The 24,187-nt window shown below is 45.0% G+C and overlaps 1 protein-coding gene across 4 annotated transcripts in view; it reads right to left on the bottom strand.

Annotated features, from left to right (window-relative positions):
• The window catches only part of Plac1 (placenta enriched 1), a 163,707-nt gene that overhangs the window by 121,634 nt on the left and 17,886 nt on the right, over nt 1-24,187 (bottom strand). The window contains exon 1 of one of the 4 annotated variants that reach the window (XM_050121679.1): nt 21,347-21,370. The exons of 2 other annotated variants lie outside the window; for them this stretch is intronic. The gene's annotated coding sequence lies outside the window, so the exon portion shown is untranslated. Of the gene's footprint in view, nt 1-17,299; nt 17,323-21,346; nt 21,371-24,187 lie in introns of those variants that run through there. One more of the 4 variants, XM_050121680.1, reaches the window with a different exon arrangement.

The raw sequence follows: 24,187 nt of genomic DNA, 5'->3' as shown, positions 1-24,187 counted from the left end.
GGTCTTTGCCCCATTTCTATATGTGCACATAGGTTTCTGTGCGCATATTTATGCCGTCCACTGCCCTAAGGCTTTCTTATTCCCTGTTTTCCCCTTCCATATCCCTAATAGACCCCTTTTGCGTTCTTGTTCACCCTCCCCTCACGCTATCAATAGTATGAAAGAAAGCATATCACACGTATGAAAGAAAGCATGTGATATTTGTGTTTCCGAGTCTGATTTATTTCATTTAGCAGGGTTTTAATCACTTTTTCCTAAAAATACACAATTCTGGTCTTTATGGTTGAATCAGCTTCATTGTGCATATGTACTACAGTTTCTTTCTTTTTAATTTGATAGTAGGCATCCAGGTTGATCCCATAATTTGGCAATTGTTATAATGCCACAATAGACAGGGATGTGCAGGCATCTCTAGGGTGATCTCACTTCAATTTTAAGAAGACTAACACAGAGAAAGATGTGCCTTTTCTAACCAAAAGACTTTTAATGTTACTAAAATACTACATCTCTTGAAATTGACCTAGAGGTACGATATAATACTGAATTAAAAATGTCAATTGGATTAATTAATTGACATGCAGACCCTAACACATAGAAATGCAAGAGATGGTCCAGTTAGAGATGACTCAGCAGGTAGAAGGGCTTGTTTTCCAAACCTGACTGCGTGAGTTCGATCCTCAGAATCCACAGGGTGGAGAGAGAACTCATTCTTGAAAGTTGTCATCTGGTTGCCACAGGTGCATGGTGACATGCGTTCACCACCCCCAAAACACACACACACACACACACACACACACACACACACACACACAGAGAAAGAGAGAGAGAGCACGCAAATAAATGTATCTTCCTCTATTGCCTTCCACCTAATTTTTCGAGACAGGTTCTCTCTCTGAATCTGGAAGTCACCAGCAAGCCTTTGGAATCTTCCTATCCACCCTTCACCATTCAGCATTGAGGTTACAGCATTAAAAAAAAAAAAAAAAACATGAGTGCTGGAGACCTGAACTCAGGTCCTCATGCTCACACAGCAAATGCTTTACCCACCGAGTGCCCCCCCCAACTGTAAATGTTTTAAAATACTGTGCTCATAAGTTTTTAAAACGAAATGATGGTGGATAAACGCACTTTGGTACTTAAGGCCATTGAATTCACTTCAAATAAATTAACAATTTTATTTTAAATGCTGATCTTTATAAAAGATTGAAAAATAGCATCTTTGCAACCATTTACACTTACGATTTTTAAATTACATGATTAAAATTTACAAGGAGACACAGCTATTAAAAGATCAAGGAGCGTCACGGATAGCGTGATGTCACTTCTTTGGTATTCTTGCCAGAAAGGCCATAACCCCAGAGAGATTGTAAAATGAGGGACATTCCACAGTGGGGCTGCTGAGATTATCTTAATTAGCAACAATGTCATGGAAGAAAAAAACAGACTAAGAGGAGTGGTCCCAAGTTGGGCTATTTCCTCTTAATCCTTCCATATATGAGAACTGTATGTGGACCTTTGATACAAATACTAATCCCGTTTTAATTACAAACCACTTTTTCTCACTACCATAAGGCTGTATAACCCGCATGACAGTCTCTAACATTGTTTTCAACTACGAGAGAACATGCCCTTGTGTGGATCAACCCAAACTCGTACTGGAGCACATGAGCGGTTTTGTCACTCGGTATCAGCCACTGTAGGGATGAGGACTTGCTCTCTTCCGCCAGTCTCTACACACAGAGTAGCTTCTTGAGTCAGGCCGCATGGCCTATGCACAGCTGTGGCTAGGAAACGTGAAAGAAGCTGAGGCTTCCACTGCACGGCTGCATAACCAGGCCTCAGCACACTCTAACTCCTCATGGATGCTGGAGGACTACTATGTCTAACTCGCAGCCCTATTTGGAACAAAAGCTTCTGAATATACCTACAAATAGATATTGTAATATTTGTTCATCACTGCATGTATGCGTAACTTATGAATACATGTTTCTACTTTACCAATTACAGTAATGGATTATAACTATATACTAATAAATTAACTGTGGATAGCATAAAGTATATACAAAACAGAAAATGAGATATTACATGTGCATTTGTGATTTGTAAATTATAAACTGGTACTTCTGAGTCACTTATGTGTATATATTATTAAATACATAAATATATATAAAAACTAGAGGTTTAAAAGTCGTCCAAAACACAAGCAATAGCCAGGCATGGTGGCAAACATTTAATCCTAGCACACCGTAGGCAAAGGAAGGTGGATCTCTGTTAGTTTGATGGCAGCTTGGTCTACATAGCATGTTCCAGGACAGCCAGGACTACATAGAGAAACTCTGATACAAAGGGTAAAAAAAGGATAAGGAAAAGGGATTCCACTATTTTCTTTCTGCACACCAATATTCCACACTACTGTGAAAAAAAATCACTAAACAGGGATATGGCCAATAGGCTCTATTTATGTTCTTTCTTAGAAAGAAAACCAGCACGCCAGTTTTCCCACCTTCAAACTGCTCCTGACTCAATCCTAGGGCAGGAAGTCCATCTCAAACTACGTGTATCCCACCAGGCATTTCAAAGTGACTCCTGCAGGGGTCTGGTGACCTCTGTGCCATGTGGCTGTTCATTACACAGCTTGTATGTTGTCTATTAACTTAAGGTTCTTGGAGCCTGGAGGCAAGAGGCAAACCATTCATCTGTCCAACAGTTAACATGCTGTTAGCCTTCATTGTTCGAGGCCACTGTGATTTGTAGACCAAACACTGGCCGTGGAGTCAGAAAATCTGGACTTTAGTCTTTTCTCTGCCCCTTGCTTAATGGCATGACCGTGAACATTTATCTCTGTGGAGGAATCCTCGGTGTGCTGCGGGAGGCAGTGTGACCTGGCAGGAGAGACGCAGTGCCAGATTCAGATAGGGCCTGCTTTCACCCTAGCCCTGTCACTTGGGCGCTGTGCCATTTCAGGCAAACTTATCTTCCGTAGGTTTCTGCATTTGCCTTTTGTATTGAGACAACAGAATTATAGCTATCTCGGGGGCTTGTGATCAGATTCCCTGAATGTTATGAGAACAGACCTCAATAAATGTTTGTCGTGTGTGACTCATTGAAAGGCAAACAGTCACCAAATGCCAGAGCATATGGAGGACAGGGACTTGTCCAATGCCATAGTTTGAGTTCTATCCTTTCTATAAAGTGAGTGGATCTGGACTCCCTCCATAGTGCTATGGTCCTCTCTAGGCTAATTCCCCTTAAGCAACCTCCTAGCTTGTAATAAACGTTTAATAGATTTTTTTATTGGGAGACAAGGAGAGGGAGGCAGAGCTATGACACTAAACTAAGGCTCATAAGCCATATAAAAAAGGGTTAGGCATTGAGAAGGAATTGTTTGTTTTTGTAGTGCTGCAGCTCAAACCTCGTGGCCTCGTGCACGCCAGGCAAACACTCTACACTGAAGTTCATCCCAAAACTTTGGCCTTTACAGACAGGACCTCACTGCAAAGGCCAAGCTGGCCTCTAACTGGACATCCTTCTGCCTCTACCTCTTGTGTACTGGGATTGCAGGTGCGGAAAACCATGCAATATTCATTCACCATCACATCTGTTCATAACTTGCGGTGGAGCAGGTATTACCCTCAGCACCTATGTGAATGGATGTACCCAATTGCCATAACAACTTGAAAACCCCCATTTTATAGTAGAGGAAAGTGGGCCGCTAAAAGGGTCAAAGTTGCCCAAGATTTTCCAGTAGGAGGGCTAGAATTCTGATCTAGGGAGTCTCTCCAAGAAACAGTTCTCCCACTCCAGGAGGCGTCACAGTTACCTGGAGAGCTTGCTCACGCGCAGATGCCTGGATCCCACCTCTGACAGCTGCCAATTCAGTAGAACTAGAATGGAGTCCAAGCCTGCGAATTTGTTTTGAGACAGTGTTTCAAGTAGCCAAGGGTGGCCTCAAATGTAGCAGAAGATGGCACTCAACTTCTGACCTTCCTGCCTCTCCATCTCACAAGCCTTGGGATTGGATTATAGGCATAGGCCATGCCACCACACCTTCTGGGAAGTCAGGCCCAGAGGTTTGTGCACACAAGGCAAGCACTCTGCCAACCCGGCCACATCTCCGCCCCAAGGATTTAACATTTCAACAAGTTCCCAATGACACTGAGGCTGCTGGCACAGGGACCGCATTTTTAAAATCAACAATCACAAATTCTGTGTTCTTTTAAAAAGTTTTTTTGTATATTTATGATTCTTAACAATATTCTTTATCCTATATAATATTTATGGGGTAGAGAATAATATTTTGATTAACATACACACATTCTGGGCTAGGGACATAGGTTTAGTAGTCAAGTGCTTGGTTTGCCAAGCATGTGCGAAGCCCATGTCCAATTCACAAAGGAGGATGGATGGAGAGATGGTAGATGATTGATTGATTGATAGATAGATAGATAGATAGATAGTGGATCATAGATTTAATAATAAATAATAATAAATACAGATTTGATAGATACTGTCAGGTTAATTAGTATACCCAACACTTTCTACTTTTACTATTTCTTAATGATGATGATGTTCAAAACTATTTCCTATTGTTACAGCCACCTTACTGCGCAATTAAACATCAGAAAATCTTGTTACTGTTCCATCATTAACAAGACTCACTGTCCAACTTTCCCCCACCCATCCTATTGCCCTAGCTCTCTGAAGTCTCTGGTAACCACTATTTGACTCCCTATATATATATTTTTAAATATTCCACCAGTGAAAACATGTAATGTTTGTCTTTCTGCATCTGGCTCGTTTCACTTAACATAATGTCATCCGGTTCAATCTATGCCGTTGCAAATGACAGGATTTCAGTTTGTACTCTTAACTCCCTCCCTGCCATTATCCAGGTCATTCCCCTGGGAAATCTTTCATTGACTCCTCCACGAGCCTCAAGATGAAGTGCAGATGCCTCCTCAAAGCATGCAGAGTATTTTGTGATCTGGCCTTATTTAGCTTTCTAATCTCATTTCCTTCTAGAATCCTTTGTATATCCCATATTCATCTTCTAAAACTATTTTTTCCCACTGTAGAATGTACCCAAATGAATATGCGAGAAATTCCCCGTGACTTGTGTCTACATTTACTGTTTCTTTTCTTTAGGGTGCTTGCACCCTTGCACATTCCTGCCAGCAACAGTTGACAAAGTTGTCAGATGAGTTTCTGTCCATGCTTATCATCTGCCAGAGGCCATACTGAATCCTGCTGCCCACCCTCACTCCCACCCGGAGCCAGAGTGAGGGGCCTCCCCAGGGCTCCCGCTCCCCAGGCTTCCCTCAGCCACAGCCTTGCCCTCGCTATAATACTATTTTCTGTATACTAGTTTCCCATACAACCTGGAAGGATCTGTTTTATTCATTTCAGTATTCCCAGTGCCTGACTAGTATCTGTTAAATGAGTCTTAACAGGTGATAGTTGAGAAATATTACACGAACCCAGATGACAATATTAAAAACTACTTGGGGAGAACATGAAACTGAAGAAGAAAAAAAAAAAGGCAACTAGCTCTTACTCAAAGCCTGCCTCCGAGGCAAGGTATTTTTTGACCACTCTTTGTCTCTACTAATTATTGTCCCCACTAATCCCTTTCTCTCCCTGGTACCACCATCTTCCAGTGTTGGAGACATTCTGACCACGCTTTCCAATCTTTCTGTCGCACACACTCCCCTCCATGTTGACAGCAAGGCTGTCTGTCCCTTTTGCTGTGGAGGGGAAGTCTGCGTGCCTGTTTCTGGCAAGATCACACAACTCTAGTTTCTAGGCAAGTATACTCCCTCATGACTCGGGAAGCTCAGGAATGGAAGGAAATGGGGTAAGGGCCATCTTCCCTGGGTTATTTTATTTTTCCTCCCGCTTTGTGGTTTGTTTTCATTGGGGTCTTTTCTAGCTTTCGAGAAGAATGGAATGAGAGCTCCTCTCGTGCCTATAAATCTCTTGTTATTTTCTTCTCTTCCTGACATGAAGGCAGATAATGGATACTGATTGGCTTTGTGATTTATGAATTCTTTGAATGGAGGTTGCTCAGCTAAGATCTAAGAGGCATCAAGAAAAGCTTAATATTTATGACTTTCTTCTCCAAGTGACTGGCCTCGAGTTTCATCAAAAGAGTTGTTCAGCAGCCAAAGCAAACAGTAGGGAGAGTTCTACTTTATAAACTACAGCTACGAGGTAGGGCCTACCGCCTCGGCTAGACGTTCAAATAGAATGCACCGAGCAAACAAGCACCCGCTACTACAAGCAGCACCCACAGCAAACTTGGGAGAGAAGAATCCAACTTCCAGGACTGCAACACATCACACTCAAAATGTCAAGTTTCCGAAGAATTTGTTACCTGTAGATAAACAGCCCATACACAAGATCAAGAACTAATTAATAGAAAGTGTATCCACGAAAGAAAAAGAAAGACAGGAAAGGAAGGAGAAAAACATACTTAAGAAGCTTATTTTTTAGAGTTTTAAAATTCACCTATTTTGTATGTTAAAAAGGCTCAAGAGAATCATGTCTAAGAGCTAAAAGAAGATATGAGAATAATATTTTACCCAAAAGAGAATAGATTCAGACCCATTGTCAAAAACCTTTCATTCTAGCTACTAAAGAGGCTGAGGCAGGGGATCAAAAGTTCCAGGCCTGCCTGGACTACAGAGTGAGTTCAAGAGCAGTCTGGGCAACTTAGTGAGATCCCATTTAGAAAAGAAAGCAGATGGCTAGGATAGAACACAGTGGTAGGGTATTTGTCTGGAACATGCAAGATTCGGAGTTCAATTTCCAGTACCAAAAAGAAAAGAAGGAAGGAGGGACAATCAGGAAAGCATGGAGATTTATAATAAAATAAAAGTAGGAGATCTGGAATTAAAATATAATAATAGAAATGAACTGTTTACGAGAGCTGTTCAACGGTAGGTTTTAACAGGCAATAGGATGAATTAAAAACCTTGAAGATATTGATATAATCCAGTGTGAGAAGCAGATAGGAAGACAGCAGGAGACCCATGGGACACATCTTAGTACAACAACAAACAATCACAAAAAGAGTAGAGGGCAGAACAGTGGTTAAAAAAAAAAGACTATTGGAACAAAGAATAGTCCAAACTTTCCCCAAATGGATGGAAAACATTAACCTACATGTGAAAGAAGTCAAATCAGCTCCAAGAAGGAGGATCTCTGCAAGACCCTCACTCAGATAGCATGGCACTGTGAGAGGCCAAAGATGCAGAGGACCTCAGAAGCAGAAACAGAGAAGCCATGCATCACCTAAAAGAGATCTGAAATAACACGAACAGTTCATTTCTCATCAGGAGCTGGTTGTGGTGGTCCAAGCCTGGCATCCCAGTGCCCAGGCAGTAGATTCTAGCTCATCCATGGCTACATAGGGAGTTCAAGGCCAGTCTGGCCTACATGAGACCTTACCTACAAAAGCTCTCCTCAAAACGATCCATGCCACAAGGCAGTGGAATGGGAAGAGATGTTGAAAGTATTAACCAAAGGAAAAGAAAGAAAAGAACTGTGAGAATTCTATCTCGAGTCAAAATTATCCGTTAGAACGAAGGAGATATGAAGACATTTTGGATATTCAAAAAGGGAGAGATTACGCTGCCAGGAGACTTGTGAAGGTGTCCCTAGAGCTAAGACAAAAGAAAGAAGTCTCATGCTCTCGATGTATGAGAACGCCGCAGTGAAACTAACCTGCTACTTTGTATGATAGCTGCAAAAATAATTGTAAAGGAGGTTTAAAGTCCAGTTAAAAATAATAAAAGAAATACCTTCTTGGCGGTGGGTGTGCACAGCTTTAATCTCAGCACTTGGCAGGCAGCAGCAGGCTGATCTCTGTGAGTTCAAGGTCAGCCTGGTCTATAGAGCTAGTTTCAGGACATCCAAGGCTACACAGAGAAACCCTGTCTTACAAAACAACAAAAGAAAGAAAGAATGAGAGAGAGAGCGAGAAAGAATTATTAAGATAGTAAACTTTATTTTGTTCTTAATTTTTTACCTCCAAGACAAAAATAAATATATACATGGGAAAGAGGCCTACACAGTGCAGCTTGCACCTTATATCATGAAACAAACCCATATATACATTTGAAATAAAAGGATACTAAAGAGCTATAAGAACCCACTTGGAGAAATAAAGAATGCTTGTAAAAATAATATTTAAAAGCGATTTTCTTTTGTTTATTGAGACAGCTTCATATATGCCAGGCTGGTTCCAAATTCACTGTGTAACCAAGGATAACCTTGAACTTCTGATCCTCCTGCTTCCTCCTCCTGAGTGCTGGGATTACAAGTATGTGCCACCACATCTAGCTTATAGGTAAGAAGGAACAGGGGAGGCGTTGGAGTAGAGCAAATGGAAGGAGGAAATAATATAATCATAGTTTAATTTCAAAATTAGTTTAGTATATTAAATATAAGATAAAATTTAAAGGTTTAAATCTATATTCACAATCCCCTTGTCCTGACTATAAGAGACCCCTGTCTAGAGTGGAAGTTACAGATCTGTTTGGAGCACACGATACATAAAGCCAGAGGGGCACACAGGAGAAGGTAGTGTGCTTGCCTAGGACCACGCCACAATCAAAGAGGAAAGACAAGGACTGAACACAAACCTACCTGGCTGTGGACCGCTGAGAACTAGCCTCGAAACTGTTTCCTGTGCTATGTAAGGAACAATCCTGGGTCTTTCTCCACCAAGCTTCCAGCTGGGGCTTTGAGAGGAAGTTCAAAGCATGCCGCCAAAGAGGCTCCTTCCTTCATGGCTTTTGGTTATGTTCTTCACACATAGCGCGGTAGGGGCCCGCCACAGATACGCAATAGTTCCTGCCAATGGTCCTTCCCCACTCTTACCTCTTTCAGGAACCTGAAGGTTAAGGTAATTTTAGTGAAGAAATGGCAAGATTAGATACCACACACTAAGCACCTCCCCTTGTGCCACAAGTGTGCGCGCACACACAGATGCATGAGCACACATGTTCAAGTTAACCAAATTTATATGTGAATTAGGAATAATAACTATCCCACTTACAGGATGAAGAAACAGAGGCACCACACAGTAACTTATCCGTGGCAGTTTCCAGCGCTCATGGCCTTTCGACTTGATCATGTCAGTCCTGGCTGAGGTAACCTCCACTACAGACCCTAGTTCTCGAATGGGGTGTAGGTGCAGGCATTCAGACACAGGAATAGAATTTCAAGAACTTTCACTACCTCTTGATTATTCCACTGGCCTGCTGACTGAGGTCTACAATTTCTCTCAGAGATTTGTTCCTTTGGCTTAATATCCCTGATTCCCGAAACCCAGGCCCAAGAAAGCAATGAAGGAATTATGATACGCTAGAGATGGTTTTATTGTCCGCGTACAGGCAGACAATGGAAGACGCAGTGCTATGGGGGGGTAGTCATGAAGGGACAATGAGAGCAAGAAGGGATGGAGGATCCACAGAAGAGAGTTAGATAGCCGCAATCCACAGAAATGCCCCTTCTGGATAAGCTCAGCCTTGTCAAATGCCAGTCACTGTTCTGGAAGCTCATCAGCTCATCTTCCCAGCCAGCACTGAGTTTCTCCCAAGGAAAGGCTTTTCTGTGGGAGCTCTGGAGCAAGGTTTCCCCAGGGGAATAACTGCTGACATCCAAGAGTTGTCTGTTTACCTCAGAATTCACTCGGTTGGCTGGGAACTGCGACTCAGCAAAACCCTTGAAGTGTCAATCAAGCCTGTCACTGCTACCTGGCAAACAGGTCCCTTCTGACTGCAAAGGGAGAGGGAAGGGGAGAGGCAGAGGCGGGGTAGCCTCCGGGTGTGTGCACAGGCTGAGGTGCGAGCTGCAGCGGAGGGCGTGAGTTTGCCAGAACTTGGCTCTGCCCTTGACAGCTTCCATGACCTTGAACAAGTCTTTCTGGCTGCTCATTTTTCCTGACGTCTCCGTAAAGGCTCCCATGTCTCTCTCTCCCTAAGCCTCTCTGAGCTGCAGAGCCATTGGTCTCAGGCCAGGCCACGGCCTCTCCCAGAGAACACTTACAAAATGAGACAAGGCTTAACTTCATACACCTGTCCATAAAACAAAGCATATTCCTGCTGCCTGATGTTGAAATCTATGCTCCAAGCTCCTCTGGCTTTGAATTTCAGTGTGACTCAGATAAATGTGTCTGAGCCTCTGCTTACTTATCTACAAAAGGAGTCTGTAACTGTACCTACATAGCACACAGAGGATTTGCAGTACACCTGGCACATGCTTAATACTTAGCCTGAAATACTCAATTGTTAAAAGTGAGCAGATGATAGGCCAGCCTGGTCTACAGAGCTAGTTCCAGGACAGGCTCCAAAGCTACACAGAGAAAGCCTGTCTCAGAAAACCAAAAACCTAAAAACTAAAAAAAAGCAAATCAGCAGTGGCCAGGTTTGATTTCCAAGTTCCGTGTGTCTTTGGGGTTAGGTAATTTCTCTATTATTGAGACTTTTAAATCAAACGAAGGCTATTTCAAGCGTTGTCTTCCTCCGGGGTATGCACAGACACATGCCCTATCCCACACTTTCCGAGTGTCCCCTGTGAAGGCCATATGCCTAGCACACTGTCTGAGGGAAGAGAGAGCTTGGCGCCATGTGACAGAGACTGTATTATGTGAGATCTCTGAGGCACACCAAAGCCCTGGCTGGCCCTGTTGGCCCGATCACTCCTCCTGGTGCTGGGAATTCCCAGTGTCTCCTAAGGAGAAAGTTAAGAAAATATCCATAAGATGAGCACTTTGGTCTCCACCCCCGGGGGCCCTCTTACCTCCCTTGAGGTCCCTATTCAAACGCTGCAGTGTCTGCAAGTCCTGTCCTAAGTCCTTATCAAGGACTCCCAACTAGTGAGTTACTTACCAAGGCTGGATGGACAGAGTGGGGGTGGCCCGGACCTGGGACTGGAACCATAAAGCTGACTTCTAGCAGACAGGGGAGTGATGTGGGTGGAGCCTGGGCTGTGGCCTGTCTTCCTACTGTGCCCCAAGGGGCAGGCAGCTCTGTAGCCCCCTGTCTGTCTACTCTTGCAGAGGGATGTGAACTCCAACACCTGGCCAGCCAAGACTGAACTCTCTAGTCATCCCAATTTGGTCTAATGGGTGCAGAGGAGGCTGGTGTACATGATGGATCGTTTTTCAAAGAGATACATTTTTATGACTGCCCAGCCAGTACAGTAGCATAGACCTAATAGCTAACCAGGGGCTGCCAAGTACTGGGCCTGCCAGATTCACTTTAATGACAAGATAAGAACATTTACAATTAGCACATTCGGTCTGTAAATGGGCTTCGCTCTACTCCTCGCCCTCCTGGCCAATGGTGTCTTCCCAGGTTTTCGAGAACGTGGCCCCAGGGTGTATAGTCCAGCTTTGGGGGTGCCTGGTGAGGGGTGGGAGATAGCCAGAAGGCAGGGATGTGGCTTCAAACCCCAGAGTTACAAAAAAAGACATTTGGAATGAACTACAAGGAAAGCTAGCTAGTGAGAGGGGCCCCCTTGCTGCTCCCTGATAGTGCCAGGAATAGACATCCACTTCTGTTTCCTCTCCCCCCAAAATGGAATGAATTGACAAAGGTCCTGTGTACATTCTCCCATGGTACACACACACACATTAACGCACACATGCATCCTATACACAAGTCCTTTGTTAAGCTCTGAAGCAGGAAGTGGGAAATTAAAAAAGGGGGCTTCCTGCCATCCGCCGAAGGAGTCAGCCCTGAGTGATATAGACCAGAGTCCCTTTCATGGACTCTTCGAGTTCATCCTGGATGTAAAACAGAAAATTTCCAGGGCTAAAGGCAGGAGATTTGCCTCCTGGAGGCTCAATAACCCCACAGTTGCCCTGTGGGTGCCGTGGGTCTGTCTGTGTTTTGGTGAGGAAACTAACAAAAGAAAAAGCTCCAGTCACCGATTCTTGCTAGGTCTGCAGAGGCAGATTTTTTTTCCTTCATACATCTTTGTCTGTTATTTTGTTTTTTTTTGGGGGGGGGGTCTTCTGACTAGCAGGGAGTTTTGGAGTTGGCGGAGATGTCCAAAGCCCCAGGCTGGGTAATCCAGAGAGGCTAGCGAGACCCTCTTTCCTCAGAGAGCAGAACGTGTATGAGGATGGAGAAGACATGACTTAAAGGGAGCATCCCAGAAGGAGCAGCTGCTTAAAGACAAGCAGGAGCCTGGCAAGGTGGCAGGGGTGTTAGGAACAAGGGCACCCTCTGACCTGGAGGACCCGAGGCCAGGAGGAGGAGTGTGAGTGACAGAGAAGAGAGCAGGGTGTTCTTGATAGAAACTACAAGTTGCAGGTATGAGAATGTCCACTGCTCCTCCTCTGTGTGTGTGTGTGTGTATATGAGTGTGTGAGTGTGTGTGTGAGTGTATGAATGAGTGTGAGTGTGTGACTGTGTGAGTGTGTGTGACTGTGAGTGTGTGTGCATGAGTGAGTAAGTGTGTGTGTGAGTATGTGTGAGTGTGTGAATGTGTGTGTGTAAGTGTGTGTGTGTATTGGGGGGTTGTAGACTGATGTGATTTTGATCGTTGCAGTCCAACACAACAAGGCCCGACTGGTAGCCTCGCCTTTGTAGAATAAATCTCTCATCCTCAAAGACCCGTGTGGGTCCTAGGAAACCTGTTGGAGGTTCCTGCCCAGATGCAATAGAGAAAGCCAGGCAGCTGCGCCTGGTGTTTCCTGAGGAAAATAAGGAAACCCGTGCCTGGCTCCGCCTCGCCTGGGAGAGGAACATTGTGGTGGGAGCCTCCATTCCCAGACCCTGCTTAGCCTCTCTGCTTCCACTCCACTTCCTCAGCCCTAGTTGGGACCCCATTCAAACCAATTGAGTTGAAGGTTGAGAATAAATTGTTGTGTTGAGGTGGATTTTTTTTTTGTCCTTTGTTTTATTTTTCTCTTTGTTTTTGCCCAGACTCCATCCTGGTGGCCTTTTCACACTTAACCTATTGTCCACTGCCCATTGGCAACAACCTGGGCTTGATCCCAAAAGCAAAGCCTGCTAGTGTCTAGATAACCGTGAGTCTGGGAAAGCGTGGGACTCAGGGTGTCCCCAGAGCTCAGCAAGCCAGCTCCCTTTCTCTGTTCTCGGGGGCTGGCAGGAGTTAAAATGCAGGCCAAATCCCCTCCACTCCACACCTGCAGAGGGGACAGTAAGCGTAATCTACCCCCAGTAACTGGCATACAGGGTCTCATTCACAATTCACTGCCTTCTAAGGGGTACTGCCTCTCATGAAGCGTTCTTTCAAGACCCTTTAGTCCAAGGAGCCGCTACTGCTAACAGCAGAGCTACCCTAATCTGGTGGTGAGGCCTCCGCTTCTCTCCCTCAGCACATTTTTAAGGAATGGTGTTTTCCCCCCTCTCGCATTTTTTTTATCATCATCAAAATATATTCACAAAACACCCACATCTCTGTCCACACTATAAATCAGGGTGGGGAGCCTCTGGCCCACAGCCCAGATCTGGCATGTGGGGGATACTGTATTGGCTGCCACAGCTGCAAGCTGGAGAATAATGCCTCCCTCCCCGTAGCTCTCCCCACCCCCAGCCCCGCTGGGGCCTTCCCACTCCAAATGGAACCTCGAAAATAGCCAGGCTCCAGTGTGTGAGTTTGTGTGTGTGTGTATGTGTGTGTGTGCATGTGTGTGTGTGCGGGCACACACACACGTAGGGGGACATCTCCTGTAACTCCTTCAGTTGCTACACACACACACACACACACACACACACACACACGTAGGGGGACATCTCCTGTAACTCCTTCAGTTGCTATTAAACAGGAAATGGAATGAGAAAGCCAACGAGGTGAGTTTCGGTGCGAGCGAAGACAATATTCAGTGGCCACTTTGCCAGTTTTCAGGATGTGGAAAGCATTTTCTTCGCTTAGTGTTTGGCCCCGAGAGCTCATGCTTCCCTCTGCAGGGGAAGGAACTCCATAGCTAGTGAGCAACAAGTTCCCACACAGCTTACAGCAGGGCTACTGTAAACATTCGGCCCTGTGGGCCATCCTTGAAGGAGCTTGCCCGCGGGCTTCTTTTCCATTATTTCTTTTGCTCCTTACTAATTTATTATCTATCTACTTATTTATTTCAGAGAGAGTCTCATTATGTAGCCCTGACTTGACTGGTACTTATGACGTTGTCCAGGCTAGGCTTGAACTCCCAGTAATGCTCCTCCAGCCTTCCCTGTGTGGAGATGACAGTCATGTAGGCCACCACGCTGACTTAGAGATTTGCCTTCCATTAATCAATTATGACAACTGGCTCTCTAAAGGGTCATTTGAAAAGAGAGACACATGGCTAAAGGATGGAAACTGTGTTCATCAATTACTTAGAATTTGACTGAGACAAGGTCTTACCCTGTTGTTCATTTCAGTCCAAGACTCACCAGAAAACCAGAGCCGCCTTGAACTTGTGATGATCTTTTTGATTATGCATCCCAAGTACTGGGATTCAGGAATCTACCACCATGCCTGGCAACCGACTAGATCCAAGTTTAAAAGACTGAAACTCTTCTGAGGTTCAAAGCACATAGATCCCTCTTTCTTATTTGCCTAGCTAGGTCCTTACTAATTGAGGAAAGGAGAGAAAGACATAGAGAGACACACAGAGAAACTGAGGCGAGGTCTCAGAAAAACAGCCATCGTGGAAGGCCTCTCCTCTCAAACATCAAGCAACCTCTTCAGATTTTTCCCACATCATTTCGTTGCCTCAGCTCCTGGAAGATCAGGTTGGGATGATGGCGCTAAGCTGGTTAGCTGAGACCCAGAAACTATACCCCAATAAAATCGAATTGTGTCTGTTCAACACAACAGTGTGCTTCCAGGAGCACCCAGAAGTGGAATGGTTAAAAACAAACAGGGGCGAGGTAGTCTCTTCGAATGCCAGATCATCTGTCTGTCTTTTTTTTAAAAAGGTGGGGTGGGATGTAATATGAAATCTACAAATCCTTGTGGGCTCACAAATGTCCTTTGCTGACACCGCAGGGCCACAGCCAACTGCTTGGGTTTAGGAAAAGCCAGGGGGAACTTTAGACTGAGCCAGGAAAGAAAGGCAGCTGCTTGGCGGCAGAACCTAGGGGCCCCCCAGATTCCTATTTCTGAAGGCCCAAGTGACTAGAAGTATAGACTAAAAGGAAAGCTTGCTTGGGCCCCTGACCCCACCTCCAGGGGTGGTCTCTAAATCCAACAGCTGGTACTAACAGTCCTGGCAGCCCAATCCTCCAAATGAGAACATCTTGTCCTCCCAAGATCCTTGGAAACCGAGGATTTGCTATGCTCATTACGAGAAGGCTCTGGCACCCTTCAACCCATTTGTACCTCTTCATCATCTCACTAAACATTTGTTGTCTGGCAGACACAGCTGCGGCCGCCTAAGCCATCATGGCCCTAGACCTGGGGAAGACCCCGCTGAAAGGGACCAAGTGGAGGAGCGCCTTGGAGAGCCAGCCATCACTCCTAGAAGCCACTGGACTCCACGCGGCTGGCCACAGAACCCCACGCCTCTGTCTTCACAGTCTCCTTGCATCTTCCTTTGTATGGTACTCCAAAAAGCCAGTGACTCAAAGGAGCTTGATTCTCCCCAGAGGGAAGTATATAAAAACTACAGGAGTGTGAGGAAGGAGATGAAAATAGCAGCGCATCTCGCGGCCCGGTGACCTATTTCCTGAATTGGATGCTGGACTCTCCTCGCAGAACAGCCGACTGCGATGTGCTAGTATTTTCACGCGGTGCAGCCCTCTGGCATAGAGGCGCTGCCCCATTCCTTCCCAAGGAAATTCCACGGCAGGCAATGTTATGATTAGTGGACTAATAACACTTGTCGTTGGAATACTCCAGACAAAGCTGCAGTGTGGACTGGCCTCCAAGTCCCTTAATCACCTATTTCATCATCTCGACACTGGAGCCCTGGCAATGGGGATGGGCTTGTGGATCCCAAGAATTAACCAAAGTGACAGCTGCTCCTTTGCATGGGGATCTCCCTTCCTTCCATTCATAAGTCCAACCCAATCTGGGGTGTTAACTAGTGTGGTTACATTGGCCAACACTGGATGGCCGCTTGGGGGTTAGGGGTTGCCACGGCCTAATTCTGAAGCAAGTCACCTGCTGGTTCACTCATGACATTCACGTACACACAATTTCCTTGTGACTCGCTTGCTAGCACTCTGGACCAGGGCCAGTGGAGAAGCCAGGAAATGCATGAATGTGCCTGCAAACTGATGGGGAGCACCCCTGATTCCCAACTACAATGGTGTGTTTCTTTATACTTCCGCTTGACGTTGCAAGGGGGATGTGGAGGAAGAGGTGCAGAAACTCTGTACATACCAAAGTATTGTAGGAAGCAAGCTGGGTGGATGGACAATCAAGGGGAGTAGAGGAAAAGGAGGGACGATTTGTTTTTTCATCCTGCTCCCTTTAGATTGAGCTTCAAACCGAGTGGGAGTTAAGTAGTTGAAGGTGTGTGCTTATAGGTTCTGAAGAGACTCACTTCCACATGAACATGGGTGAACAGAGAATGTGAAAGCAGATGAGTAGAAGAGGGTGAAGCTGACAGAGTCCAACAGGGAGAAGCACCTTTGGGGAGGCATTGGTTTCTCACAACTGCTGAGTCCTGGCAGACCGATAGACCTGAGCTCCCTTGTAACCCTGAGAGCCATCAGAATTCCTTGGCCGCGTCTTCGAGGGTAGAAGTAAATAAAGAGAACACTGAGATGAAGGGAAAAGCACAGAGTGGGAACAAGATGGGATGTGAGCAAAAGGGAAAAACTGGAAAAAAAAAAAAAAGTAAAGGAGAAAGGTCAATTATTGTTGGAAAGGGGTTTCCTGACGGCAATGCCTGGGATCCCTCAGCAGAAGCACTGGAGCTTAGGGGCTCCTGGAGCTGACCTCAGGGAGCAGCTTCTCCAGTGCACAGAACCGGACTGTGTGAAACGCTTGGGCAGCCCTTTTGGAGACAGCACACACGGTGCACAGTTCTCCGTGCTTTCCTTCCCACAGCTGTTCGCTCCCTCCCCAAGGTTCCTGACACAAGTATACTGTTCAAGGGGTTCAAACAAGCTTTTTCCCAGGATGAGATGGCTCCCCCTGGGGTCAGCTGGGAAAATCTTAGGTTTCCAGCCCCTCTGGGCCCAGGTACCAAGAGAGAAGAATTGCATCTGCTCCCTTCTCCACCCACTCTGGGAAGGACAAATTGTGCAGTGACCAGACAGCTCCTGGAGCAAAAAGGCTCAAACATTCTCTGGGAAAGTCCCACCCCAATCCCGTTCCCACTGACCTTTCCAAAATTCATTTGGCTTTGTCTTAGGCTCCACAAGTTAGGAAAGTTAGCTTCCAAGGGAGCTTGAAAGAGGCATTCCCAGCACGGGATTTAGAATGCTTCATTTCCACCCAAGTGCCAGCATAGCGTTTAGGGCTGATTCTCCCTCATGTTTACACAGTGACGCAAAACCTGTTGATTTGTTTAGATACAATTGTCCCTCAGCAGGACCGATGGCATCTGACAGGATGGAATAATTAGGAAATTTACAGGAAATTATTATGTGAAAAATATGACCGTAGTCAAGGAAGTCTGATAATCTATATGAAGAATTCAGGGTAAGACTGTGCATAAAAATTTGTCGTTATGGATTTATTGTCTTGTTATCCCAAAGAAAGATAACTCCATCGAGAAAACATGTTTTATATTGTACTATTAAAGACAAATTGGAAAAAAGATTCGTGGGAACAGTGACACAAAATGTTCAGTTTTTAAATTTCTTCCTGGGGAAAAAGATTCTGGGAAGTAATAACTTCGCTACACCAAATCATTTTTTAAGAAGTAACACAGTAGGGTGTGGGAAAGGTATTTTGCTAAATTATTTTATTGTTGTTGTTTATAATTTTCAACTTAAAGTTGCTTTTGGCTCTTCATAGCTCAGGGTACAAAAGATGGGGATTTTTTTTTAAACAGATATTTCTTTAAATGAAGGCATTCAGAACCTGGAAGCGTAGCTCGGTGATAGAAGGCTTGTCTACTATGTGTGAGGTCCTGGGTACCATTCCCAGAACCACATACATAAATAAACAAATAAATAAGTCCTTCATGAATAATACTCCCTTGCCCACACAAGTGAGGGAGAGAGCTTGCCTGAGACACTTAATCCTAAGCCAGCAAACGAGAGGCCTAACTGTAGGGAAGAAGTGATTAAGCCTGTCTTCCACATTTGCTCACACAGTATGCTTCTTGCTTTACCCACGCCCCATCCCTGAGCTCTCTTTCAATGGCATCATCTGATAACGGCAATCCAGCCTGAGTTTGGGCCCGCATGTTGATGAAATACTTGAGCCAGAATGGCAACCTGCAATTCTTTGACGTTGTGTATCTAAGCTGACTATGCACACGTCTTAGGAGCCATGAATTTCATTCCCAGGTAAACCCAAAAGCATGCCTAGGTTTTCAAGAAACAAAACCAGAAATGTTCCTAACAGTATATTAGTCAGGACAGAAAACAAACCAAAAGTTGTATCAAGAAGAGAAAGGGCAGTAGTGGCAAATACCCGTGGAATACTATGTGGCAGCAAGAAGCATGGTCAAGAGCTACAGATAATATATTAAATTTACAAACATGATGCTGAGCAAAAAAAAGCCATCCAGCAAGAGGGAATATCTTATTATGATTCCATCTCAATAAAGTTCAAATTTAGAGAAAAAGTAATCTGTTAGGGGCCAGGCCAGTCATGCGATTTGACAGGGGAATGGCTGGGAGGACAGATGAGGGATATAGGAGATTGAATGGTGGTTCCAAGAAAGATACATACACATCTCAAACGTGAAGCTGACCTTGTTTGAGGAAGAACATTTTTAAAACTGAGTCCCTGGCTGCCCTTAAACTCTATGTAGACCAGGCTGGCCTCTAACTCAGAGCGATCCACCCGTCTCTACTTGAGTGTGCAATTAAAGGTGCGAGCCCCCATGCCTGAGGAAGGGGTCTTGCAGATGTAACTAAGCTATGGATCTCAAGATGAGATCATCCTGGATCATCCGAGGAGGCCCTTGGCTCAAATGTTCAGGGTTCATAAGGGAGGCAGAAGGAGGAAAGGTCCAACAGAGGGAGAAGACAGAGGCAGGGAGTTTTAGACTGACGTAGCCACAAGTCAAAGCATACTGAGAACCGTGAGAGCTGTGGAAGGAGATTTCTCTAAAGTCCCAGGAGAAAGCAAAGTAAGTCTTGCTGTAAAGTTGATTTCAGATTTCTGGCCTCTAGAGCTGTGATGAAATAAGTACTCTTTCTTTCTTTCTTTCTTTCTTTCTTTCTTTCTTTCTTTCTTTCTTTCTTTCTCTCATTTTTCTTCTCTTCCTTCTTTCCTTCCTTTTACTTTCTCTTTCCCTCTCTCTTTGTGTGTGTGTGCGTGCACGCAATGACACGCATGTGGAGGTCAGAGAACAACTTTCAAGAGTCAGTTCTTGCAGGGTGGTGGTGGTGCACGCCTTTATCCCACCACTGGGAAGGCAGAGGCAGGTGGATCTTTGAGTTCGAGGCCAGCCTGGTCTACAGAGTGAGTTCCCAAACTGCCAGGGCTACATAGAGAAACCCTGTCTCAAAAAACAAACAAACAGAAACCAAAAAACAAAACAAAACAAAACAAAACAACAAAACAGAGCCAGTTCTCCCTTTGTACTGTGTGTTCCAAGGCTCGAAACTCCTTGGGCTTGTGAGGAAGCTCTTCCCACCACTGCATCGTCTACACTCCTCTCAGTTTTGTTGGTTTTTTTTTGTTTGTTTGTTTTGTAAAGGGGCCACATATTTCAGACTAGCTTCAAACTCTAGATAGCTCAGTGACCTTTAAACCCTTGATACCCTTCCGACCTTTGCCCCTCAAGAGCTGGAATTCTAGGTGTGCACTGCATACCCAGCTTAATTTTTGTTGTTTCCAGACACCAAATGAAAGTCGCTTTGCCAAAGTCACAGCTCATTAGTTAACGCAGGGACTAATTAGTTAACGCAGTTAATCCTGTGTCTTGTTCTGGTTACGTGGCTACATTTATTTTTAAAATCCAGCATGTTAGGCAAGTCATGTTAAGCAAAATAAGCCAGACTAAAAAAAGACAAATGTTGCATGCTCTGTAATATGTAAAATCTGGATTTTAATATAAACATAAATGTGATTTGAAGGGAGAAAAGAGACTACTAGAAGAGGAGGAAGAAATGTGGGGGGCTGGTAAGCAGAATGGGAGACAGATAGAATGTCATGTTTCCTCTTGTGGATAGCATCTAGACTTTTCTATGTAGACATATGCTTGTGATATGAAAGCAGGTGGGGACCGGTGGAGGGGAAGATTGGGACCGTCGAGTGAGGAGGGCTCGGGCAGTAGGGGCACGAATGAAGGTAAATTACCATGATTATGCATGAAAATGCCATAATGAAACCTGTTATTTTGTATGCCCATTTTAAAAAGGAATACACCAAATGGAGTTTTACATTTGTGGACAGTCCTTCCAAAGGTGAGCAGCTCGTTTCCAAACAAGCTCAAGAGTGGCGCACAGTGCTGAGTGCCTTCAGTGCCAGCTACTTGGGAGGCTGGACAGGGGGATATCTTGAGCCAGGAGACGGAAGCAAGTCTGGACAGCATAAGGACACTTCATCTAAAGCAAAGAAAAGTTCAAGTTGTCCACTAATGAGTCGCATTCCTTTTTCTATGTATTCTATACTTCAGTGAAAATCCATTTTAAAAGTCGATGATTCTGTAATCTATTTTCCAAGTACTCAACACTTTGAATAAACAGAGGCTGGCTTTATGAGTTTTTTTTTCCCCCTTTCCTTTGAATTATATGAGGTTTTGTTGTTTGTGTTTAAACTTTGCTCTATACAATAGGAGGCATCCTGTTGTGCTTTTTTTTAAAATTTCTGGACAGGGTTTCGTATAGGCAGGGGTGTGGAGGTCTCGAACTCATTCACTATGTAGCCGTCTCTAAGCCTTAGATTCTTGGTCCTTCTGCATCTCCCTCCAGTTTGTTGGGTTATATAAGCATGCGCTGCCATGCCCAGTTTATGTGACGCTGATAATTCAACCCAGCTTTGTCTGTGCTAGGCAGATCATCTACTAACTGAGCTACAGCCTTAGCCCCAGAAACTCCTGGTTATCAAATAAAAAATAAAAGAAACACACACACACATGCACGCGTGCACATACACACATGAACATGCGCGTGCACACACACATACACACACACACAAACCTTGGGCCAGGAACACGGCTCAGCAGTGGAGTGTTTGCTTAGCAGGTATGAGGCCCTAGGTTCCATCTGAAGCCAGCCCTTTCACACAAAAGTATGCCCCTTACCAGTCTTTCCTCCCACTCCGGCACAATAAAACCACAATGCCAGAGGCAATGTGCAAACATCCAAATCACACGGATTTTTCTCTCGGCTGATGTAGGCGGCAGAATAGTGAAGAGGCAAGTGTCTGAAAGTTTTGAGTTGTGAGCAGACACTTTCAGAGTGGCCAGTACCTTATGTTTGCTGCAACAGGGCAGTCGTGACCCCATTGTGATGACCGACAATTGTTTCCGAACCCTGCCTAACTCCATCTTATCTGATAACTTTGGTGTGGGTTGGAGCAGAAACTTTCCATATCATTGGTGTATGGTTAAGAATGAGATTCAGAAGTTGGTCCTGGTGGCTCATGACCTTAATCTCAGCACTCGGGAGGCAGGCGAATCTCTGTGAGTTCAAGGCCAGCCTGGTCTACAGAGTGAGTTCCAGGATAGCCAGGGCTACACATAGAAACCCTGTCTCAGAAAAAAATTGAGATTCAGAGACAGTTTCCTCTGTCTTGTGGGGGGTGGGAGGAGAACACACTTGGCAGCCGACAAACAATAAACCAGTGGAGGTTTCATATTTTTCCAAAGAATGAAATGCCTCCAAACTGAGCATGTTTCCCATTTTCCACTCCCCCCCCCCCCCCCGCAACCCCGGGCAGATGATTTCGAATGCGCACTCTCCTCTCCCTGGCTTTGAAGAAGCTAGCACTTGCCAGAACTGTGGACTCAAGGCGAAAGCCAAGTGCAGATGGAAGTGGCTGTGCAGAGCAGGCCCAAATTCCCTCAGCAGGGATTACTGACGAACAAAGCTGGCAGGGTGCAGATTTCAAACAGTCACAGGTGCAGAGAGGGCCAGGCTGGAAGCTTCAATAAGGGGCTTTGGGGAAGGGTGTTTTCCCACTCTCGCTCAGGCAGCTCTCACGCACGTCTGTTTGGCGGGGGCGGGGGAGGGGGGAGGCATTGCTGCCTAAGTGCAATGATCAAATCTGTAAGTTCAAGGGGAGAGCATCACTGAAGATGGGCCTACTCTTGCCTCCACGCAAGCTTTCGCCCTCCCTCACTGCCTGCTCTGGCGCCGAGAAAGCAAGAGTGTGATCACACTGATTGGGACATTGAAGAAAAATGAAAGAATAGAGTTTTGGCTTTCTTTTTCAACTCTGAGAGGGCTTTGAAAGCCCAGAGTCGTCACAAGCCAGGTATGGTGCTGTACGGGTAACCCCAACACTCTGGAGGCAAAGGCAGAAATACCACTGTCAGCTTGAAGCCAACCAAGGCTCCGGAGTGAAACCTTGCCCTAGAAAGTCAAACAAATAGGTACCTAAAAAATAAGATTAAAAGAACATTTAAAAACTAAGAACAATGACAAACTACGAGTAAGACAACTTTTGGCAATGAGTTAGGTGCTGACTTCCGTGAGAGGCTAAATTAGGTTCAAATTGATGAGTCCTCTGAGTTCCCTCCTACGCTGGACTCCCCAAATGTGTGTGTTTTGTTCTGTATGAATGTCCTGTCTTTTCCCCCTCTTTGAGTATAAGCAACAAAGACAGAAAGGGCTGGGCCTCCTATTTCTGTTGTCACCTCTGAGCTGTTGTCATCTACACCCAGCTGTTAATATTTAAAAAAAAAAAGGACACCAGAAAAAAAATGAAGGAAAGTGAAGACAGACGTGAAACGCCGCATGTTCCGAATTAAGTCACTCTTGGATGGCCACAACAGCGACTTCTTCAGCAAGACAAAAAGCCGTGCTGGAGGATGAGAGAGAGAGAGAGAGAGAGAGAGAGAGAGAGAGAGAGAGAGAGAGAGAGAGAGAGAGAGAGAGAGAGAGAGGGGGGGGGGGGCTAAGAGTGCACGTGAAGAAAACGCCTCCGCAGAAGGTAGGCGAAGAAAAGCAGTGCTCGTGAGAGCAGATAATAAAGTAGCCAGCTTGACAAGAAGTCGGAGCATTAGGTAATGTGAAGTGTTCAGCCTGAGACCTCGACTCCAACAACATGGACTGTGCATTTTCCCCTAATTCAGTTTTGTCTGTGTGGCATTCCAGCCAAATGTTCTAACTAAAAGCCCTTGAGGAAAAGTCGGAACATGAGACAATGGTTCATAATTCAATTCTATCAGCATGCACTGAATGCGGACTGTGTGCTCAACGTTCTGTTCGGTGCTGTGCAGAGAGTGTAGGAAGCAAAACGCACAGTCGATACCTGCAAGGAGCTCACCAGGTGGGGAGCGCAAAGAGTCCGACAGAAAACAATGAGAGCGGAAAAACACAGGGCTGGTAAGATGGCTCAGTGGGCAAAGGCACTTGCGGTCAAGCCTAAAGACCTGAGTTCAATTCTCAGGACCCACGTGATAGAGGGAAATGAGTGCACAGACATATGAAAACACACACACACACACACTAATAGTAATAACAATTTAAATCATTTTAAAAATAAAAATAAATAATGAAGGCAAACATTATCTATTTCTAAGATGCATGGTTCAGGCATGAACAGGCAATTCCTCAGCAGAAAATACTGAAACCAGTGAGAACAGGTCTTGAAGACACACGTACGGCAGATAACGAGGTTCTCAGAAACAAGACCATCGCTGTCGGTCTTTGGAAGTAATGTTAACAAGCCTCAGTCACGACTGCTCTAAAACAGGAATGATAATAATCATCATTCTATCTACCTCATTGGGTTGTGGCTCGGATTATTATCTAATATATGTGGGGAGCTTAACACGAGGCCCACCGTAAAGCGGCTGTCCCCCAAGTTTACTGTTGTATACTAAGTAAGACTGTTCTAAATAGTTTACATTTTATATAGTATTTAGAACCTTAATGTTTGATGCCCTTTTAGATTTCTTTTTTTTTTTTTTTTTTTT

Source organism: Alexandromys fortis, unplaced genomic scaffold (assembly GCF_014885135.2).
Source record: "Alexandromys fortis isolate MF-2015 unplaced genomic scaffold, M_Fortis_MF-2015_v1.1 scaffold_194, whole genome shotgun sequence".
Taxonomy (NCBI): Eukaryota; Metazoa; Chordata; class Mammalia; order Rodentia; family Cricetidae; genus Alexandromys; species Alexandromys fortis.
The sequence above is the reverse complement of the archived record's forward strand: the minus strand, read 5'-3'. Positions and strand labels throughout refer to the sequence as shown.